General features: G+C 39.2%; 1 pseudogene; it reads right to left on the bottom strand.

Moving 5' to 3' along the window:
• Nucleotides 1-322: 322 nt before the first annotated feature.
• LOC104230449 (probable nucleoredoxin 1) lies at nucleotides 323-5,529 on the bottom strand (annotated as a pseudogene).
• Nucleotides 5,530-6,025: the final 496 nt, after the last annotated feature.

The following is a 6,025-nucleotide window of genomic DNA, read 5'->3' on the forward strand; positions in this document are numbered from 1 at the left end:
ATTCCACAATATATTTTATTTATAATGTTAAACATAATAGTGTTATTATAAGCAGTGGCGGAAGCAAGATCTCCACGAAGGGGGTTCAAAAAGAAAATTTTGTAGCTAGTGGGAATTGAACCTAGGACCTTATGAAGGTTTTGAACCCCTTGACCACTAAACTACACTTTTGGGTTGTGTTAAGGGGGTTCAAAACTTAATATATAGAGGTAAAAAACAGATTTTACCTATACAAGTGTAATTTTTCGGCGAACCCCCTTCCACCCCCCTAAATCCGCCCCTGATTATAAGACTCATTCAAACCACCAACTTAACTAACTCCCTAAGCTTTATAGCAAACTTCTCCATCGCAAATCCACCCTTCATTTGATTTCATTTCCTCCACTTCAAGCTCCTTTTCTTCTGCCTCTGCATCTATGTTGCATCCCTTGTTCTCTTCCAGAGCACATTTGGGGTGGAGATCAAAATCACACTCTTCACAACAGAATGACCACACTCATCCCTCGCCATTGCATCCATCACAGTTATAAAACAAGCGCTTTGTAAGTACGAGTTCATGCTCATGGAGAGCGAGATTCACATTCTCAGGCCACCCTTTTGCCATCTCCTCATATTGTGCCTCAATCTGCTTCACGCGCTCCTCTGTGAACGGATAAGCATCAGCACCAAAACAAATAACTAGATTTCTGGCTTCAGTTGTAACAGTCCTGCCTGTTGGCCTAATAGCAACCAACATGGGGATACCACAAACTTTGAACAGACTACTCAATCACACATTCCTTTCATCACCAAAGGGAAGAACCAGCCACGACATTGTGGCAAAAAATTAATCAAAGGAGGCCTGATCTCTGTCACTAGATATGAATACAACCTCTAAAGCATCATCATTTGCTTTAATCTTGTCATTTGCTTCTATAAGCTTTGGTAGGAAAGCACTGCACGGAGGACACCAGTGTGCAGAAAAGTAAAGAAGAACATTCTTCCCAACAAGAGCAGACACTGGAATCTACAAAGAAAAATTTCTGATGACTGACTGTAAGTGTGGGAAGGCAGGTAAAGACATCAACAGAAATGGGATGGAAGATGGTTTACAGTATGATTGACAAAGAAAAATACATAAGAGCACATCTCATGTCAAAATCAGAAAAAAAAAGATGATAACTCGACTAGCAAAGTCGGAGTTATCAAAAAGTCACGTTAATATAACTAGAGTTACCAAATTATGAAAGTAAACATAAGTATCTCACCTTAGCACCATCCTTCCCAATAATAAAATCATGATATCCTGAAACCAAAATTGACTCAAGTGTCTGCGCTTCTCGATTAGCTTTCTCTATCTTCTCAAGTTTTGCAAATCTCTCAGGTGTAAAAGGGTATGCTTGGATGTCGTGCTCCTCTATGGCTTCATCTACATTAGAATGAAGAGCCTTCCCATCTGGCTAAATGATCACCAATGTAGGATGTTCAGATAGTTCAGCTTCTCGTAGCTCCTGTCCTTCAAAGGGAAGTGAAAACCAAGGCAAGTTAGCAAATTCTTGTTTGAATGACTCTTCATCATCATCAAGCGGAATCATCAGAATCTCAAAGTTTTCTCCCAGTTCCTTCAACTTTTTTATACACTTCAACCAGCTTTGGAGTGAAAGAAAGGCATCCATTGAATGCGGTCAACGACAAATAAAGGCCTACAGTCTTGCCTTCAAGCTCACAAACTGCTACCAGATAGATATTAAATCATAGTGAAACAGCAGTAACAACAGTACGAATTAAACCATAAAGAACATAGTGTAAGGAACTCCATAAGGTATAGCAATTTGAACTGACTTTCCTCCCATCAGCGGCAAATACAAAATCTCGTGACTGTGAGAGTAAGATAGATTTCAAGGATTGATCCCTCTTAGCTTCTTCTTCCCGGTCTTTAATTTCTTTAACCCATTCAGGAAGTAAAGGGTAACCTTCCACCCCATACTCAAGGATGGTCTCAACTCCACCATCAGTCAATACCTTCCCATTTTCATCAGGGAGTATTCCTTTAACAGCAAAAAACTCATCTAGACGTTCACGGGTTTCAGAATCAGAGAAAGGGACCGCATGCCATGGCATTTTGGATAAGTAACCCATGAAAGACTCATCGTCCTCATCAGCAGAAAGGAAACCAACTTTAAGTTCTCCTTTGGGAAGGATCTCATTGTACACCTCTACCAAATTTGGTGTGAAACGTTGGCACGGACCACACCATGATTGCGCCTAAGCTCGCGCGACTTTAAAATGTGTCACTAGGGTCTAATACTTGTGTACTGATATACCCAGCATCTCTCCCATATTTTGTCGATGTGGAATTCGTCTAGAGTGTCATATATACCCCTCCTTAGGTATTGTCCTTGGTGAGGTTTGCCTCATTACCTTCTCAAAGATGTGGGATTAACTCAGTTGGCTGCGGAAGTTTGCCCACCATCGTTCAAGGTTGCAAGCGGAATAGGTCTAACATTATATTTTGTCACGTCCCAAACTACCCCCTAGACGTGATTGGCATCCAGCACTTCCCACCTCCCAGGCGAACCATATTCCTTATATTTAACTATTTATACAAGCATTGAGAGAAAATAAGTGCAGGTCCAAAAGCATAATTAATAATTAAATACGGAATAGCTATCACCGAATCCATAATCTATTGATAGAAACTCAATGATAACTGAAATAATAAAACTCTAGTCCAAATGCCACGCTAAGACCGTAGAGTATCTAATAAAGTTACATGACTTTAACTAGCAGGCATGCATACCCAAAGCAAAGAAATATGATAGCTTAATTGCAGGAATTCACTAAAGAACTCAAGGATTAAGCATCCGACTCAGGAGGAGAAGTTCGAGAATTTCAGCAATGGCGGAAAAGAGAAGATGTGGATTTGAGAGAATTATGAGAGAAGAGAATATTTAGGAAACTTATAATGCAAATCTTATTCATTTCTATATATTACAATGAACTTATATAAAATGGGAATGAATACAACTTGTCTACCAAAATTTATTCTCCTAACAACTTGTGTAACTAACTCCAACTAACTTCTGCTGACATGGCATTTGACTAGCTAACTGATTTCTGAATTTTTTTCTCTAACTAACATTTACTGATTCCACTAACTTCGACCTGGATTTTTTGTATCAATACTCCCTCCTGCAGAAGATCCTTGACCACAAGGATCAAAATGAGGAAATCGAACCTTCACTACAGTTAAGAATTCCCAAGTAGCACAATTAGCAGGTAACCCTGCACATTTCACCAGTCCTTGTGCGATAACTTTGTTTCCCTGCTTTACCATCCTTCTTTGTAGTATGACCTCTGGTTTTGGACAATGTGGGTTGGCTATATCAGTGGTGGGAGGGTAGGCAATTTGAGTGGGTAGTTGGTGGCATTTCTTTAAGAGTAATACATGAATGGTAGGGTGTATTTTGACTGATGGTGGAAACAGTAGGGTATATGCAACTAGTCCTACTCTTTTGGAGATCTGAAAAGGTCCATAATACTTTGCTGCTAACTTGTGAAATGGTTGTGCTGACACGGTAGCTTGTTTATATGGTTGGAATTCAAATAAACCCAATTTCCTACTGCAAATTGCCTGTCACTCCTGTGAGCATCAGCTTGTTGTTTCATCCTTAGTTGAGCTCTCAGCAAATGATATTTGAGTAGTTGTAACTTCAGCTCCCTATTGATCAGTGTATTATCAACTTCAACTAAGGCTGATTCACCTGGTAAGTAAGGAAGACGCAAGTAAGGTGGTCTGCCATATAAAATTTCGTAAGGGGTGGTTTTAATAGCTAAATGGTATGATGTATTGTACCAGTATTCAGCCATAGGTAGCCAATAATACCATTTGGAGCTGTCTTCATTACAGAAACATCAGAGATATGTCTCCGAACATCTGTTTAGAACTTCAGTTTGCCCATCAGACTGAGGATGATAGGTTGAGGAAGTGTTCAATTGTACCCTTGTATTGAGAACAACTCTTGCCAGAATGAACTCAAAAACACTGCATCTCTGTCACTAACAACTGAGTCTGGGAGACCATGCAATTTGACTATGTTATCCAGGAATACCTTGGCTATTGATTGGGCAGTATAAGGATGCTTTAAGGGAATGAAGTACCCATACTTACTTAGTCTGTCCGCAACCACAAGAATGATTTCATAACCATGGGATTAGGGAAACCTATCCATAAAATTTCCATGCTGATTTGTGACCACACCACATCTGGAGTAGGTAGTGGTTGTAGAAGGTAGGGGTGGGCATATATCGGGTAAAACCGATAACCCGAACTATTAATTATTTATTGGGTTATTAGGTTAAAAATTCGGTAACGGGTAAAAAAAAATTTTATTGGGTTATCGGTTCGGGCTCGGTTTGACAATTCTGTTATTGGGTAAAATCGATAACCCAATAAGGGTTAACTAATTTACTAGTTTACCCTTAAGTATATACATACTAGGGTTTCATATACATAGTTCTCACTTCTCAGTTTCTCCGCCTCACACCATGTCGCCCTCACTAGTTCTCCGCCAAATGGATTGCCTTTGCTTGCAAATTCAACCACTGATTTTTAAATGAAAGTTTTTCTTGGAAGACTCAAGTCAAGTTTCACTAAGATGGAACTTTAACTGGTTGTCCTGTTACTCAATCAGATGATGTGGGTGCTTTTGGCAGCAAGAAAATCTTACAATTAGAAGAAACATTTTTATCAAAAGAATATTGATCAATTGAAAAGGAGAATGAATGCCAATATATCTAAGAAACATAAAACTGAATTGTTCTCATTTGCAGAATCCGTTTAGTTTTATCTTATCGGGTAAACCGATAACCGAACCGATAATGATCAATAACCGATTAACTGATAACCGATAACCAATAACCAATATCTTATCAATTTGGTTATCGGTTTATCATATTTATAAAATGATAACCAATAGGCAAAATCGATAATATTCATAACCGAACCGAACTGACCGATGCCCACCCCAAGTAGAAGGCCAGGGTAGGCTGCTAGATCAGATTTGCTTCTTTGGCTAGTGTCACATCCTTGCACAACTAACTGGACATCTTTCCTGATACCCTTCCAGTAAAATAGTGTCATAAGCCTTTTTAATGTTGCTTCAATGCCTGAATGACGTCCTTGTGGAGTGGAATGCCATAGCCAATGATGTGTGTTCTCAGCTACTGAATGTTGCCCAGTACCAATTTCCCTTTTCTACTCAATTGGTTGTGCTGCCAAATGTATTGTGAGTGTGTTGAGGGATTAGCTATTAGTTGCTCGATCAATGCTTTGAGCTCAGAGTTTGTCTCCCAACTATCAATGATGGCTTGCAGCAGATCAGAACTAGTAGTAGATAGTACAAGACAGAATAGTTTAGCTCCAGGCATCTTAGAAAGGGCATCGGCCACCTTATTTGTGACTCCACTTTTATACTTAATGACATAGTCAAATGACATAAGTTTAGTTAGCCACATAAGCTGAGAATTGGTAAGAAGCTTTTGTTCCATTAAGAACTTCAAAGCTCTTTAGTCAGTTCTGATGATGAACCTTTGGCCAAGCAGATATTGAGACCATTTAATGACTACATGAACTATGGCTAATAGCTCTCGGTATTACACTGAGAGTTCCATATGCCTGGTAGATAATTCTTTGCTGATAAAGGCTATGGGGTGTTCTTATTGCATGAGAACAACACCAATCCCATGTCCGTTGGCATCAGTTTCAACAACAAAGGTTTTGTTAATATCAGGAAATGTCAATATAGGAGCTTTTGTCAAGGCTTCCTTTAATTCTTCAAGAGGTCTGTTAATGGTTTGCAAATAATCCCAAAGCTTTGTATGAACCTTCTATAGTAGCCAACTAAGCCAAGAAATCTTCTCAGTTGTTTAATGTTGGTTGGTATGGGCCAGTTTCTGACGACTTCTATTTTTTGAGGGTCTGTTGATACTCCTCCTTCAGTAATGAAGTGGCCTAAATACTCTATCCTTTTATCTCCAAAGAAAC

Source organism: Nicotiana sylvestris, chromosome 11, assembly GCF_000393655.2.
Source record: "Nicotiana sylvestris chromosome 11, ASM39365v2, whole genome shotgun sequence".
Taxonomy (NCBI): domain Eukaryota; kingdom Viridiplantae; phylum Streptophyta; class Magnoliopsida; order Solanales; family Solanaceae; genus Nicotiana; species Nicotiana sylvestris.